Raw genomic sequence first — 17,674 nt, 5'->3', positions numbered from 1 at the left:
TGTAGTGGTGGCTGGAGATGGAACCCAGCGCTCTGTGCATGCTAGACAAGCGCTCTACCCGCTGAAGCACATCCCCAGCCCATGTGGCTCCTCTCATAAGACGTCTTGCACGTAGATAAACTGACAGTGGCAGACAGTAAGAGTGGTTTCTGGGTGCTGGGGGAGCATGAAATGGGGAGTTATACTTTGTGGGGACAGAGCTTTGACTGGAAAAGATGAAAGGTTCAGGAGATGGATGGTGGTTACACAATTCAAATTACTTAATGCCACTGAATTGGACACTTAAAAATGGTTAAAATGGCATGTTTTACCACAATTGGAAAAAGCTTAAAAATTACTTTACCAGGAAATAGAAGGCCGATTAGACAAATATGGGGAAACATTAATAACCATGGAACCCAAATGGGGATTCCTTGAGCCCACCGACAATCCAAAACATTTGTGGGGTTTTGAGTGAGACGTCCCCTATAGTCTCGGCCATTTGAATCTCGGCCCCTAGTTGTTGGTGCTGTTTGGACAGGCTGGTAGGTGTGGCCTTGCTGGAGGAAGGACGTCACTGGGGGTGGGCTTTGAGAGTTTAAAGACTCCCACCATTCCCAGTCCACTCTCGGCTTCCTAGTTTGTGTTTCACGATGTGACCTCTCAGCTGCCTGCCGCCATGCTCTCTGACATGATGGTGATGGATTCCTATCTCTCTGGAGCCACAAACCAAAACAAACCCTCCCTTCTATAAGCTGCCTTGGTCGTGGAGTTTTATCACGCAATACAAAAGCGACTACCACAACATTTTTATAATAAAAATCAAAAATAGGGCTGGAGTTGGACGTGGTGGCACACTCCTTTAATCCCAACACTCTGGAGGCAGAGGCAGAGGCAGGTGGATCTCTGTGAGTTCAAGGCCAGCCTGGTCTACAGAGCGAGTTCCAGGACAGTCAGGGTTACATATAGAGACACTGTCTCAAAAAAACAAACACAAACAACAATACCAACAACAAAATATAATATACGCCTGGCAAGACAGCCAAACAGGCAAGGTTTTTGTTATACGAGCCTGATGCCCTGAGTTTAATCTCTGGAACCCACAGGTGGAAGCAGAGAGCCAACTCTATGAAGTTGTCCCCTGACCTCCACATGTACACTGCTGCATGTGTGTGCACACCCATCAAACACACACACTTAAGTAATAAAAGTTGCAATAAAAAGAGAATTGGCCTCCTTTACTGCCTAGTAAAGTTATGCATCCTTACTTTGAAATGTTCTGTGACAGTGTGTATGATATACATGTGTACACGCTTGTAGGTGCATGTGTATGTGCACACACATGTGTGCATGTGTGGAAGCCAGAGGCTGACCGCTTCTGATCAGGAGCTCACCGCTTAGTAGACTGCCTATCCACCTGCCTAGCACTAGGTCACAGATGCTTGCCTCTGCACCTGGGGATCCAAACTCAAGTCCTCACGCCTGTGGCAGTCACCATCCCCCAGACTCACCTTCTTTTAGAGATAGAGTCTTATGTAGCTCAGGCCTTCCTAAAATTTGCTATATAGCCAAGCATGACCCTGAACTTTTTTTTTTTTTAATCTTCTTGTTTTTGGTTTTTCAAAACAGGGTTTCTCTGTGTAGCTTGGCTGTCCTGAAAGTCATTCTATAGACCAGACCGGCCTTGAACTCAGAGATCCTCCTGCCTCTGCCTCCCAAGTGCTGGGATTAAAGGTGTGCCCAGCTCCCCTGAACTTCTGATCCCTGTCTCCCTACCCTCTGAACGTTGAGATTACAGGCATGCACGACCCCATGGTGGAGATGAAACCGAGAGCTTCATGTGTGCTAAGTAAGAGCTCTAAATTGCTCCACACTTACAATCTATAGTCTTGGCTTTGGACATATCTGTAGTCCCAGAACTTGAAGATCAAGGAAGAAAGATCAGAAATTCAAATCCACCTTCAGGTACATTGAGTATCTGAAAATAGATTAAGGATGTATTGATTAGCACAAATGATACCATATTCTGCCTAGACATCGCAGATGGATCCTTACTGTCTGACCCACAGCTCCCAGGAACAATCCTACATTTTCATTTTATTCTCCTTTGGATGCTGGGACCTGAACCCAGTTCTTGGAGCGTGTGAAGCATGGATTTTACCACTGAGCTGCATTCTACACCTCCTGGACTCCTCAAAGGATGGATTCACGTGGAAGGCTTTGATTGGTCACTCTTGTCACACGCCCGTCCGCCCGTAAGTTAGCAGGAAAGAGGGGGCTGAGCCCAGTCTCCCTTCCTTCCTGGATGGCCACTGAGTAGAAAGGACATACGGACACCCAGACCTGGAAGAACAGGAGTACACCTCTGTCAAGAATGAAGGGTGGGCTGCGCACAGACCTGAGTTCCTTCCTGGCTGCCTCGGTTTCCCCCTCGACTCATCCCATGCATTCTGTGTGACTGTCAACTGTCCTCAGGTCCCAGGTCCTTGGCTTCAGCCACCTTGGGGAAGATGGGCTTCTCTTTCCTGGAGGCATTTGTGGCTTCTGGAGCTGGAGACAATCCCAGTCACCACACTAGGGGGCTGTGGGGGGCCATCCTGGAGGTGAGAAGAGGAGGGAAGAGACTCATAGCTGGCATCTGTCTACTCCAGTGTGGAGTTGTCTGGCAGGCACGTGTTCCGGTCTTTCTGATGGCATGTTTACTAACTTGGTGGCTTTGGCTAAGTCAGATGTGAAGTGTAAATCCACATGCAATAACTCATCACATAGGACCTCGGGGACAGTTGGAGGAGGTGTGTGTGGGTATCTACGGCCGGCCGGGAAAGAGGAATAAAGAGGACTGCCCCTTAGGAGCTGCCCACTGGGAGGGAGGGAGGAGCAGATACAAACCCATACAGGCAGAGGATGTAACCACCGCTCCACCCCACCCCCTCTCTTCTGCCAGTGCTCCCGAACTGAACCCAAGAGAAAGCAGAGGGCCGCTCACAAGGCCCAATAGGGGCCAATCCAGTGCAGGGTGAGGAGGGAGGGCGGATGGAAGCACAGAAGGCGCCAGAGCATCCTGTTACCCAAGTTGTTAGGGTCAGAGCCTGGCTGGGCCCCGCAGCACTAACAAGGGAGGCTCAGCCTCCAGTGCCCAGTAGGCCAATTAAAGAGACAAGCAATGGTGAAAAGCAGAGAAAGGAGATTTATTCAGTGTGGGCACATTAGGAAGAGACCCAAAGAGGTCCAGTGATCTCCAAGTCCATCTGAGGGTCCTGGTGTGAGCTTTATGTTTAAACAGAGGGCAAGAGGCATGGAGAGCTGGTCAAGGTGGGCACTGGTTCATCATTGTCCCAGCTTCTCTCTCCTGTAGGTGGTCTAACAAGTTGCTAGAATGGTGTGAAATCTCTTCCAAGGAGACAAGCTCCCCTCTGGCTGGTCCCTTCTCCCAGCACAAGACTCCTGGCGAGATTCCAAATTCTTGGGGTTCATCTTCTTAATAGTCCAGCAGCCAAAGCGAGATGCACAAGTGTCTTGGTAGGACATCTGCCCTCCTGGGCCGGGGTTTGGTGGTGCACGCAGAGATGGTGGTGGAGGCAGAGGCAGGTCAGTCTCTCTGAGTTCGAGGTCAGCCTGGTCTGCAGAGCAAGTTCCAGGACAGCCAGGGCTACACAGAGAAACCCTGTCTCAAAACAAAACAACAAAAACAAACAAACAAAAATATATCGTCCCTCCTGCCAGGATCGTTACAACCCTAGCTCCCTGAAGGCAACAGCCAAGTCCCTATGCTTCTGAGGGGGCACCTGCTGCTGTCTCCTCCTGGTCCCCCAACTTCAGATCTAGTCACCTGGTTCCATAGCCTTTTCCCTTCCAGCTATCTGAGAGCTGTCGAGGCCTGTCCATCTGGAGCAAGGTCACACTCGACCTCCTTCTGCACCAGCTCCGGTGCCCACACTTGCAGGCCTGAATTGATCTGCAAGGTCTCACAGGATCCCGTGATGCTATAGCAACTCTAGAGTCAAGGGCTAACTCCTCGGGACTCAGGTATGGGGAGCGTGGCGGGGGGGGGGGGGGGGGGGGGCGGGGGAGGAGAGGAGGGAGTTGAGAGGTGGGGAGTGGAGAGGGTAGGGTGTTGTCCTCCAGTGGCTGAGTCTGTATTTCATCTCAAGATACCAACATTGCCATTCCCTGGGCCTGGCAGATCCCTCACAGTATGGGTCCTCTGGCTCCATGAAAAGGGGGCTAACACATCCACTCACTCACTCACTCACTCACTCACTCACTCACTCACTCACTCATTCAAACAATCCTTAACCAAGCCAGAGGCTGCTGCATCTCTGCAAACTACAATATTTCCACAGTACTGGCTCTTCGCAAAAGATCTGCATAGTTACAGGAAAACAAAATCAGCAAGTCAGTCAGCCTGGACCTGGCTTAGAACCGGCCAGCCAGCCGGGAGCAGAGGCCATATGAACGGGGTGCTACCATGGCTACTTCTCAGTCCAGGCTATCACTTCCACCTTCCGGGCAAGGCAGCCAGGCACCACCCCAGCACTGTCCAGCCCTCCTCGCTAACTGCGTCCAACTGCAAGGCTGTTTCCACTCTGACCCTAGCTAGGAGGGTGGGAATGCAATGCGTGCTCCGTTTCCAGTCTCTCCCCTCTTCCCAGAAAAGGGTTGGGACACGGGGGTGGGCTGGAGAGATGGGGCCCAGGGCCAGCACAGCAGGTCCCCAGCGTAGGTAACCTCTCTCCGAGAGCTGAGGGTGAGAACCTGCCCCCAGCCTGCCTCTGGACTTCAACCTAACATTCCAGGGAAGGGCTCCCAACATGGGACAGGATAGACCCCCATTCCTCCTGCGGGGAACCCCATCTCACCTTTGGGAAGACTTAGGGGATAGCTAGTGCTGCCTCCAAATACCAGAAGCGGGGTGTAGCGTTGGAAAAACTAAGCCGGGCTCAGCCTGCCTGGTCCCTTCTTGAAGGAGGGGGCAGGACAGACAAGAGGGTCAGGTCCCTGCCAAGCTGAGCAGCTGACCCCCAGAGGGAGCCGAATGTGAATGAAATGTCTGATTGTGCCCCAGCCGGGCCCACACAGGCGGCCAGCCTCCCCTTTATCATCCACGGCAAGCATTTACAGTCAATAAGCGGCCTAATTAATTCCCTTCAAAGACCTCTCAATTACTCATCCGGCTACAGAGAACAATTAGAGCTTGCAGCAGCTCACAGTGGGAGGGAGGCCCGCCAGAGCCACAGATGGAGCCCCCTGGGCCTGCAGCCTCAGTGTCCCCAAGGACCCCTTCCCTGATAGAGGCCTGACCATGGGTCCCTGGGGCCCAGCAGGTTGGTGCCTCTCAGAAACACCATCTTCTTCCTCAGACCGTAAAGGTGCAAGCAGGGGGTCATTCTCCCGACTTCTCAAGGCAGGACCCAGCTGGGACCTCTGGGGCTCCACAGCCCACAGGAGGCTGACTTGCAAAGCCAAACTCCAGGCTGCAGGGACCTTTCGGCCTCCAGGAAGAGAATCTGTGCCTGCGGAACAGGGGAGGAAGCCAGAGGGGGGCTGCGGCTCATGCCAAGCTCGACAGAACCCACTGTCCCACTTAGACCCGAGTGCCCACCCCCCCACCCCCCCACCCCCACCCGCACACACACCGAGTCTGGAGTATGGCTGCCAGTGGGCCCCAGCAAGGCCTCCCTGAGGCCCAGGGGGCCTGGCTAAGCCAAGGCCAGCTTGGTTTCCCTGCTCCAAGTTCCGGACTTGCTCAAGTCGCTGGCCAGGGTCATTCCCCTGTCCACCTTCGCTCCTACCCATGGCCCCACTGCCGGCTCCCGCTCCCCCTTTCCCCCCAAACAACAGTCCCCGGCATATGCAGGGTTAACTCCCAGCTGCTCCCGGCTGCCACGAGGGGGGTGGGGGCCGCAGGCGTGCCTGTCGGGAAGTATGGATCTCGGCAGTGGTTTTACTGGAAAAGCTGTAGCTGAAGGTGGGAGGGGGTCACCATGGCAACTTCTGGCTGTGGGAACAGGTTGGCTGGTGGGAACCAATTCTTCCAGGGGCCCAAGGGGGCCCGGGCGGCCCTGGCCACCCCAGGGATCCTACCCATATCCCTTCTCTGTGGCTCAGCGAGGCAAGGAGGCCCTCCCTAACCTAGCATCACCGGTTTCCCCGCCTCCCTCCGGCAATGTCTCCCCAGGGCTTGCCCGAGACTCGGCCTCCCGCCCCCATCCGAGAGCCTTACACCCCAGCTGCGAATCGATGCACCAATTACCAGGCTGGCAGGCCCCCAGCCGGGAGCCGCAGGGGATCTCCCGCCTGGAAGAGCTCTCCTCTAGAGAGCGCTGCTCACAGGCTGCAGGAGGTAGGGTGGGGAATGCTCAATTTCAGGGGGAGACTCCCGCCCCGGCCCCATACACCAGACCCAGAGGCCAGGGGGAAGGTGGCAGGAGCCCCACCCGGATCCCCGTGGTGAAAACTCGGGCTAAATCATCAATTACCAGTTCTTTCCACCCAACACAAACACATAGAGCGATGGGGCCTCCGAAAGCCCCATGGTGGGTGTGAGCAGGATTGGTGCCCCAGGGGGAACTCCTAGTGGCCCCTTACTCTACCCGCCCTCACTCCCGTGGGTTTGTGAGTAGCTGTTGGGACAGATGCTGTCCAGTTTCCTTTCCCAGGGGCACGGCGGACCTCCCACCCAGACCCTCCCCACGCCCTGCTTCACAGATGATCAGAGGTCATCTGACCTGGAGATCTGGGTAAGGGTGCACACACATGAAGCACATCAAGGCTGACCCAGTGTGGGAAGGTTGGCCTCTGAGACCACAACCCTCCAGACACAGGGGCTGGTGCAGGGCAAAGTCACTTCAGGAATCTCCAGTGGGACTGCCAGAGGGGTGGGCCACACTCACTGTGCTCCTTAGTCGGAGTCCCTGGGGTGGCTGCTCAGAACAGGATGACCTGGGGCCCGTCTCACCCAAAAAACAAACCCAGTAAGGCCACTCGGGTTTCCAAGCACTGGAGAGCATGAAGTAAGGTCTCCTTCTCCTGTCCCACCTCTGCCTTGGTTGGTTTGTCCAGACAAAATCTTGTTTGAGACAAACTGCGTGGCCCTGGCTAGTCTGGAATTCCCTGTGTTGACCAGGTTTGCCTTGAATTCACACTCACAGCCATCCGCCTCTCAAATGCCGGGATTATAGGTATGCACCACAGGTCCAGCTCATGGTGGCTTTTTGTTTTATTTTATTTATTTATTTTTGATTTTTTTGAGACAAGGTTTCTCTGTGTAGCTTTGGCACCTTTCCTGGAACTCACTCTGTAGCCCAGGCTAGCCTCAAACTCACAGAGATCCACCTGCCTCTGCCTCCCGAGTGCTGGGATTAAAGGCGTGTGCCACTGCCACCTGACTGGCCTTTTGTTTTTAAGATTCGTTTATTCTATGTGTATGAGTACTAGCCTGCATGTATATTTGTGGACTACCTGAATGCCTGATACTCAAAAGGGGGTTCAGATCCACAGGAACTGGAGTTCCAGGCAGGAGACTGTTGTGACACCATATGCATGCTGGGAACAGAACCCAGGTCCTCAGCAAGAGCAGCAAGCACGTAAAAATATATATATTTTTTAAATTTTTAGTTTATGTGTATTGGTGTTTTGGCTGCATGTATGTACGTTCACCACATGTATTCCTGGTGCCCAAAGAGAGCACTGGATTCCCCAGAACTGGAGTTACAGATGCTTGTGAGCTGCCATGTGGATGCTGGGAATTGAACCTGGGTCCTCTGCAAGCGCAGCCACTGTTCTTAACTGTTGAGGCATTTCTTCAGTTTGGTTTTGGGAGACAGGGTTTCGTGTTGCCCAAGCTATCCTAGAACTCGCTATGTAGCCCAGACTGGTCTTAAACTCCCAAGGCTCTTGCCTGCAGCTCTCAAGTACCGGGGTTCTAGGCACACACCATCACAGCCAGTTTAGGGCCCCTTTTAAGGCCTCGTGCGTGGGTGGGCTGGATTCCTGTGCTGCTCTGCTCTAAGCAAGGAGAACTGGTCCTTGGTGATAGTACCTTCCTACAACCAAAGCAAAAAGGTGGGTAAGCCTGCCAGCCATAGACTCCCATGGGCACAGCACACATGTGCTGCTTCCCAACTCCAGTGCCTGGGAGGGTCAACGCCACCACTGATGGGGTCCCTCCACCTTGCACCCCTGGGCCAGGCTGATTTGGGTGCTGCCTGTGTCTGTATGCTTCCACCCCGTTGCCTGCCATGCACGCTTGACTGTCTACAGAATCCCGATCAAACATTTGGGGGAGATAAGTGCTATGTATAAATAATTAAGGACACATGCATATTCGCCAACAAAAAAAAAAATTTTTTAACCCCCATTCCGGGAACAGCTGCCCATGTGGGGCCCTAGGCAGGCTGTTCAGACCCATCCCTATGGACTCCGCAGGGAGGAACCCTCTATATCTCTACCCAAAGCCCAGGGGCCAGCCCAGAGTAAGCAGAGAGAGGGCAGCAGCGGGGACTGGCGCCCAGGGGTGGGGTCAGGGCACTAGCGTACCATGAGGTAGCTTGGGCATCCTGAAGCCCAGCCCCTTGTCAGGGTTTCCCAAGCCCGGTGCCTGGAAGGCTCTAGAAAGTTTTTGGTTCCCAGTAAACACTTACACAGGACATGAGTAAATTGCACATATGACCTCCAGATTCCAGGGGACTGTCTGACTTGAACTGTGTGGCCTGGGCAGGAAGCCTGAGTAAACTTTCAGAGGGAGTCAGCTGCCCTCTGTGCCTCCTCCTCTGCAGGAGGGTCCACAGCGGACTGTAAAGGGAAGGCTTGCTTCTGTGATATTGCTGGTTAGGAACTTGCCATGTCCCAGCACAGGCAAGCAGATCTCGGTGAGTTCAAGGTCAGCCAGGGCAAGCAGAGACCCTTCCTTGATGGAAGTACCCCCTAGTGCCCTGTCCCCTGCTCATGTCTGTCCTCTTATTTCTCCAGGGCTGTTGCCCATCTTCTGAAGAAAGCCCCCCTCAACCTTCCTCTGTCCTCATGTAGTTCCTGAGTCCCCACTGATGATACCCAACCTCACGACAAGGATACTGAAAACCAATGACAGACCCTAGTGAGGGACACGGGACAGATGGCGACAAAGAGCTGCCTGGAGATAAGCCGGGTACAGGAGAAACAGGGTGAATGGGCCTTGGCAGAGGTGGGACTATCATGGAGGACTCCCTGGAGAAAGAGACACAGGCTTTAAAACGGTGGTGACTCGTCCAGGTACAGAGGGGAATGAGCGCTGAATGGTGCCTGCCACCCTCAGAGAACGGTCCGCTGCTGGCTCCACACACAGCTGCCCACCCACCGGGGCACACAGAAGCCCACACAGTGGATGCACAGACTCCAGTCCCACAGCACGAACAGGCTGGTGACTTTACCATCTGAGCTGTTTCTTCACAGAGGAGGCGCTGTCCTGCGATGCAGAGTGACAATCCTCCAGTGACTTCTTGACAGGAGACGAAGCATCCTAACCCAGCACCCAGGGAAAGCTAGTAAACTGGCAGGTAGGTTGAGAACCTTGGAGTTTTCGTCCAGAATCTTCCTCCCCCAGATGGCAGCTCTCCTCTGTTCACAGCGTGGCTGGGGATGCTCCCAAGTCTCAGGGTTGCTGGTGCCTTGTAAGCCTTCACCACCCGTGAGAGGAGGAACTCCTGGCAGTGCGGTCTGCAGTTGCCCCTGCCTGGTCCAGATTGCCTGTGGAATTCTGCCCTTCCCAGAAGCAGCTCTGCCTGAGGTCCCAAGGTCCCAACCACGGCAGGTGTCACTTCTGCATGCTGTTCTGTACTGAGTAGATAGGTCTTAGGGTATGGTCATAGGGTGTCACACTCAGGGTCAGTGCCACTCAGGCTTGTCTCTGCTGCCAGCAGGGGCCATTCCCCACTCGAGAGGCCTGAACCTATTTGTGCCCACATCGCCCCCAGGTCACCTGCTCCCCCTTCTATCTTCATCAAGACAACTTGGGACGCTGCATTGCAGACAGCCCTCCAGATACCCCCAAAGAGGGACCTTGCTCTAGCCTGGGCTCAGCAAGCAGGTGCCAGGATGAGAGAAGGATCAGACCTGGGAAACAGGGCCTTCAAACCTCACACTGCTACGACTATGCACCTACCTGCCAATAAAAACCAAAAGATCCATGGCAGTTCACAGATTATGAGTCTCTGCGGGGCATGTGTACATTACTGCATATAAAATATTCACCAAAAAGTCGGGTGTCGAGGCTCATGCCTGTAATCCTAGCACTTGGGAGTCTGAGGAGGACTGAAGTTCTAGGTCAACCTGGTCTCCATTGTAACCGCCAGGCCAACAGTGTCACAGAGCCAGACCTTGTCTCAAAGAAACAAGCAAACCAAAGCCAAATGCCCTGGTCTTGCACAGCTCAAGGGACTGAACTAAGTGGGGTGGCCAGGGGAAGAAGACATGATAAACACACAGACACAGACACAGACACAGAACACAGACACAGACACAGAACACAGACACAGACACAGACACAGACACAGACACAGACACAGACACAGACACACAGACACAGAACACAGACACAGACACAGACACAGACACAGAACACAGAACACAGACACAGAACACACACACAGACACAGACACAGACACAGACACAGACACACAGACACAGAACACAGACACAGACACAGACACAGACACAGACACAGAACACAGAACACAGAACACAGACACAGAACACACACACAGACACAGACACAGACACAGACACAGAACACAGAACACAGAACACAGAACACAGACACAGACACACACACACAGACACAGACACAGACACAGAACACAGACACAGAACACAGACACAGACACAGACACAGAACACAGACACAGACACAGACACAGACACAGACACAGAACACAGACACAGACACAGACACAGAACACAGACACAGAACACAGACACAGACACAGACACAGAACACAGACACAGAACACAGACACAGAACACAGACACAGACACAGACACAGACACAGAACACAGACACAGACACAGACACACACACACACACACACAGACACAGAACACAGACACAGACACAGACACAGACACAGAACACAGACACAGAACACAGACACAGAACACAGAACACAGACACAGAACACACACACACACACACACACAGACACAGACACAGACACAGACACAGAACACAGACACAGAACACAGAACACAGACACAGACACACACACAGACACAGACACAGACACACACACAGACACAGACACACACACACACACAGACACAGACACAGAACACAGACACAGAACAGAGACAGACACAGACACAGACACACACACACACACAGACACAGACACAGACACAGACACAGACACAGAACACAGACACAGACACAGACACAGAACACAGACACAGACACAGACACACACACAGACACAGACACAGACACAGAACACAGACACAGACACAGATACAGACACAGACACAGACACACACACAGACACAGACACAGACACAGACACAGACACACACACACACACACAGACACAGACACAGAACACAGACACAGAACACAGAACACAGAACACAGAACACAGACACAGACACAGACACAGACACAGACACAGACACAGACACAGACACACACACACACACACACAGACACAGACACAGACACAGACACAGACACACACACACACACACACAGACACAGACACAGACACAGAACACAGACACAGAACACAGACACAGACACAGACACAGACACAGAACACAGACACAGACACAGAACACAGAACACAGACACAGACACAGAACACAGACACATACACAGACACAGACACACACACAGACACACACAGACACAGACACAGACACAGACACACACACAGACACAGACACACACACAGACACAGACACACACACACACACAGACACAGACACAGACACAGACACACACAGACACAGACACACACACACACACACACACAGACACAGACACAGACACAGACATAGAACACAGACACAGACACAGACACAGAACACAGACACAGACACAGACACAGAACACAGAACACAGACACAGACACAGACACAGACACACACACACACAGACACACAGACACAGACACAGACACAGACACACACACACACACACACAGACACAGACACAGACACAGACACAGAACACAGACACAGACACAGAACACAGACACAGACACAGACACAGACACAGAACACAGACACAGACACAGAACACAGAACACAGACACAGACACAGAACACAGACACATACACAGACACAGACACACACACAGACACAGACACAGACACAGACACAGACACAGAACACAGACACAGACACAGAAAAGGACTGGGCTCTGGAGGAGAAGCCACGGCACCCCAGAAACTCGACTTTTCTGCTGTAGAAAACTGAACAGGGAGTCAGGGGTTAATGTCGACATGTAAACAGGGAGGCAGGGTTAATGTCTACAAGTGAACAGGGAAGCAGGATTATTCCATACAGCTGAACAAGGAGGTGGGGTCAGCTAATTTCTGTGGGGAGCAGTCTTCAGGCCATAAACATGGAGGCTACAGAGAAAGCTATGGTGGGTATTTCCTGCACACGCTGTCGACATTCACCCTCGGACCTGAGGTGGGCTTGGCCGTCCCTCTGAGCCTCACGCTGGGGAAGGTTTTGCCATTCCCATGGGACTGAGGCATTGGTCCTTGATATGGCTCTACCCATGTCCAACAACACAGTCACTCAGGACTTCACCCACTTCTACAGCCAGGTATGGTGGCATGCCTCTAGCATGTGGAGGTGAAGACAAGATAAGGACTTTAAGATTGTTAGTTACAGGGCTGGAGAGATGGCTCAGTGGTTAAGACCACTGATTGCTCTTCCAAAGGACCCAGGTTCAATTCCCAGCACCCACATGGCAGCTCACACCTGTCTGTAACTCTGGTTCCAGGGGATCTGACACCCATACATGCAGACAAAACACCAATGCACATAAAATAAAAATAAATATAAAAAAAGGTTGTTAGTTACATAGCAAGTTCAAGGCTGGTCTGGGTTACATAAAACCCTGTCTCCACCCTCCCAATACCAAAATAATAATAATATAAATAAAAATTCATTAGCATTAAGGAGAATATGATTGGGCTTGGAATGATGGCTTGTCAGTTGAGAATATGGTTTCTGCTAAGTGCAGAATCCAGTCCAGCCCCCACCCCCCACCCCCACAACCACCCCCGTCACCCTGCACATCCCACCTGGAGAATAAAGCCAAGGAAATCCCTGGGACTCCAACTGTGAAGGAGTCTTGGTGCCTTCTGCTTGAGCCCATCTGCCAGCTCAAATTCCAGTCTTCCTTCTTCCCAAAGATCCCTAGATCCTTCCACTGCGACAAATGTCGTTACTGATGTATTTAGGGACCAAGAGGAAGCCTAAGGTGGTCACTATCCGTGCTCTGCCAGACTGTCAGGGGAAGGGGATGAACGGAATTGAAATAAGATCTGTGAAGACAGATAACAAAGGGTTGGCTTCTTCCAACACCAAACATCTTCCCCAAAGGATAAAAGGCCAACATATGGCAGTTCAGGCTCTGGAGTTGGAATCCTGGCTCTGGGGTAAATGATTGCTGGAGAGCCTGCAGTTAAGATCACATAGTGAGTAGTCAGTACTCAGTATTGAGTGCCAGGTCACACAATGGGTGTTGGTGCACAGTCGGTGTGGGGCACAGTAGGTGTTCAGTACACAGTAGGTGTTGGGCACACAGTAGGTGCTCAGTACACAGTAGGTGTTGGGCTCACAGTAGGTGTTCAGTACACAGTAGGTATTGGGCACACAGTAGGTAGTTAGCACTTGGGAGACATTATACATGCCCTTCACTCACAGTAGCTACGATGAGTCATCATAAATATAAAGTGGCGGATGTGAACACCACCCCAAGCTCTGGAGCATCCCAGCAGGAGCCACAGCCACAGTGGGGTGTGTTGCTTTCCTAACAGTCTCCGGGCTGAGGAACTGTGGGTCCAGCTACTGACCAGAAAGTAGAGAGTCTCATGTGACTTGTTGATAGTCTAGGAAAAGATCAGGACAAGAACGGTTTCTACTGACTGCAGTTTACTGAACAGCACAGTAAAGTCCAGACAGTCTTAAGTCGGGGACATCTGTGAGAACACTGCCCCTGAGCAAGGCAGGGCATGACTGTCCGAAGACTCAGGTCCTAGGTAAGAGGCTAGGCAGATGTTTTTGCCCACACTCCTTGTGGCCTGAGTATACCGGGGGCCAGGGAAGCCTACCAGGGTTGTCAAGTGGGCCAGTCCTGTGATTCCGCATCTCCAGCAGATCCAAAGCCTCGAACACGTCCACACAAATCTGTCCATGCCCATGTCCCAAACCTTCCCACGCTTTCCCACTGGGCTCTGGCCCCAGGCTGCAGAAGAACACAGGGAACGCAGGGGAGGTCTCAAGAGAGGCATGCCTTGTGGGCACAGGGAGGAACGCGGCCTCTGTAGGCTGGATCCTGAGCCCGGGGCCAGAGTCCTCTCCTGCACACAGCACTGGGCCAGTGGCTAATGAGCCAAACCCACCCGCAGCTGGCCACCCTGCCCCAGAATCTGACCCCTTTGTCTTCCGGCCTGATGATGCGAAAGGTCAGACCTGGGGGCGGCTCCAGAGGGGCAAGGATCTCAGCAGGCAGGGTGCTGACCCTGCAACTCAGTCCAGGCTCAGTAGCAGGAAGCCTGAGAGGCTGGGTGCCAGTAATCGAGATGCGAGAGATTAGAAGTCTTGCTGCCTGATCAGAAGCCGCCTGAAGTTAGAGGACAAGTTCCTGGAAGAAGAAGGAAGTGGCACAGTAAATAATGTCAAAGGCAGCTCTGCTCAGGCCCCAGCTGACAGAGCCAGGCCGCCCTGTGAGCAGGGAGCTAGGGAGCTGGCCTGAGGGAGGACCCAGGAGGGAGGAGGCGGGGAATACGCAAAACTGTAGCCTGCTGTCTACTGGAGCTTGAGGTATCTGGGGAGGTGGGCTCCCTCACAGTCTCTAAATACAGCTAGCAGGATCAGGAAGGCGGGCTTCTCCAAAACTCTGCAGGGGAACCTGAGGCTGCTGTCCTCAATGCCCATACCTGCCACAACACCCAGCCTCTCAGGAAGACCCTTGAGTGGGCACTGTGAGTCCCATACTCCTCCCTGCTCCCACCCCAATCTGAGATTCTGGAGGCTGGCTGCCTCCCAACCACGCACAGGGGCAATAGCCCCCCAGTGTTCCCCAGGGTGCCTTCTGCTCTTCCAAACCTTTGTCTCTCTCTGTTGGGCTTCCAGGCTCCAAAGCTGCTCCTCAAGTTCTCCTTAAGGCAGATCTTGGTGGTCCCTGACCTCAAAGTATGGAACTGCCAGATGCTGCAGTTCCAAGGCATCAAACCTCAGCCTTTGTGACATCTGGGGAGGCGGATGGTGTTGGAAGTGGTGAGATTTGTTTCAGCCTGGGCAGAGGGGACCTGGGCGTAAGATGGAGCTGGCTCTTACCAGGAAGTAAAAGCAGACCTGGTCATGAGCTGGTCATGACTGCAACATGTGCCTACTCCCCTGACTGGAACATTAACACATGACTACCTCTCCAGTTGGGCCGAGGGAGAATACTCAGGGTGTGAGGGTGTGTGATCTCCACACTGGCCTGGCAGAAACGCTCAAAAGTGACCAGTCTTGGTGAGGTTACCTCTATCCTGCCTGCTTCTGTGATGGAAACCCTCCTGCTCTCGGGAGTCCTTCCTTCTAAGTCCGTATCTGATCTGCTCGCTCCTTGTCTGCATGTCATTACTCTTCATGGATGTGTGAAAACGAACCCAGAAGCTATAAGCTCAGAGCAGCTTTGGCAAGTGTGGATGGTCCAGTACCCTAGCTCACAAAGAGCCAAGAAAGTCTCCAGCCCTTTTAGAACCACATTGCCATTGCCAGCTCTACGTTTGGGGCTCACGGTCTGCCCAGGCCACCTCTGAGTCCCCTGCACTGGTCTTGGTGTCCCTGACCTCCATAGTCCACTCATCGCCTCTGGCCCTTCTCTAGATCCATCTCAACTGTTCTTTCTTTGGATCCAGTCCCTTTGGTCCCTACCTTGTGTCCTGTAGCCTGTCATACCAGCCAGAGCAGAGCATGATGGCCATCTTGAGGCCCATAGGGCAAATGGAGACTCCAAAGAGGGAACCAGACATCTCTTCTCCACGCTGCTACTGCTCGGAAGGGGCACAGCAGATGGTGGAGACACACACTGAGGATGCACACAGCACATTTCCCCTTGCAGAAGATGATGAGTGAGAAAGCCTGCGACCTGCGCGTGCCGAGGAGAGCTTCATGAAGGCCAATCACAAGCTGGGCATAGTGGCAAACGACTTTAACTCAGCACCCATGGAGGCAGAGGCAGGTAGATCTCTAAGAGTTCAAGGACAGCCTGGTCTACATATGAGTTCCAGGATAGCCAGGGCTATGTAAAGAGACCTTACCTCTCTCTCTCTCTCTCTCTCTCTCTCTCTCTCTCTCTCTCTCTCTCTCTCTCTCTCTCTTCATATGTGTGTGTGTGTGTGTGTGTGTGTGTGTGTGTGTGTGTGTGTATGTGTACCATACAAGGTAAGAGCAAACCACAGATGGAAGGGGGCATGGTGCATATATTTCCCAGTAGGTCGCAACATTTATAAGCTAACCACTGACCGGCTGGTCCTCAGGAAGATAGACCCTTTGCTTAAAGGGAGTCCAAATGGCCCAAACACAAAGCAAGGCCTTGCAGGATCCAAGGACACACACTGCGTGCCTGCCTGCCCAGAGGGCTGGAATAAGTCTGATGACGCAAGTGTCACCCAGGCATCAGGGAAGTGGGGGGGCACCACTTCCATCCCTGGGGAGATGGCTTTCAAAAGAGGTAGCCATTGTGACTGCACTGCCTCCACCCCCGGACTGTGTGCCACAGAAGCAGAGGTACTGGAGCCAGGAACAAGGATGCTCCTGGCCGCACACAGCTGCCCGTCCGACACAGCGGAGGGCCTCTGAATGGAACTGTGTCCTAGGGCCTGTGAGATAGCCTGATGACTTGAGTTCAAGCCCCGGGACCCACGGGGTAGAAGGTAAGAACTGGCACCCTAAAGCTTAGGTCTGGAGTAGAAAGGTGCATGGTCACCACAAAAACGGTGGACGGCTCTCAGGAAGACAGCGCCTGACTATAAGAAGTCCACACGTGGTTCAAAATCCAGCCACAGTGCACTCCCCTGAGAGATGCACACAGGCTGGTAAAAAAGCAAGGAAAGCAGGTGATGAGTGGAGCGGGGGCGGGGGGGGGGGGGGGGGGGGGGACGGGACACAGGGACGGAAGCCCTGGCCATGGTCCACTTTTTTTTTTTTCTTTAAAGATTGTTTTACTCTGTAACCCATGCTGACCTCAGACTCATGGCAATCCTGCTGCCTCAGCCACTGCCCAAGTGCTAGGATTGCAGGCCTGAGCCGCTGCCACCACAGCTAGCTTCCTAGTCCCCTCTCGATGGGAGTGGCCACAGCATGGGAGTTCATTTGCTGTTCACATTTGTTTGTGACACAGCACAAATATGCTTCGTGTGCTTTTCTGTAAGAGAGTTAGATTTCATCACTGAGAGAGCCGGTGCTGAGCCCTGGGATCCAGCCATACCCAGCTC

At 53.0% G+C, this 17,674-nt stretch overlaps 2 long non-coding RNA genes across 3 annotated transcripts; both read right to left on the bottom strand.

Moving 5' to 3' along the window:
- Nucleotides 1-3,146: 3,146 nt before the first annotated feature.
- On the bottom strand, nt 3,147-5,807 carry LOC121831538 (uncharacterized). The gene is made up of 2 exons (XR_006075062.2): nt 5,616-5,807; nt 3,147-5,492 (listed from the first exon to the last, which is right to left on the bottom strand). It is a non-coding gene; the product is annotated as an uncharacterized LOC121831538 (long non-coding RNA).
- Nucleotides 5,808-13,254: 7,447 nt separating this feature from the next.
- Nucleotides 13,255-16,540, bottom strand: LOC143267058 (uncharacterized). Of its 2 annotated transcripts, none has more exons than XR_013042001.1 (4): nt 15,297-16,540; nt 14,661-14,832; nt 14,300-14,433; nt 13,255-13,644 (listed from the first exon to the last, which is right to left on the bottom strand). It is a non-coding gene; the product is annotated as an uncharacterized LOC143267058 (long non-coding RNA). The 2 variants fall into 2 exon arrangements; XR_013042002.1 differs by having other exon boundaries at nt 13,255-13,510.
- Nucleotides 16,541-17,674: the final 1,134 nt, after the last annotated feature.

The sequence above is a fragment of the Peromyscus maniculatus genome, chromosome 8 (assembly GCF_049852395.1).
Source record: "Peromyscus maniculatus bairdii isolate BWxNUB_F1_BW_parent chromosome 8, HU_Pman_BW_mat_3.1, whole genome shotgun sequence".
In the NCBI taxonomy this organism is placed as follows: Eukaryota; Metazoa; Chordata; class Mammalia; order Rodentia; family Cricetidae; genus Peromyscus; species Peromyscus maniculatus.
Note: the sequence above shows the minus strand (reverse complement) of the source record. Positions and strands in the feature narration are given on the sequence as shown.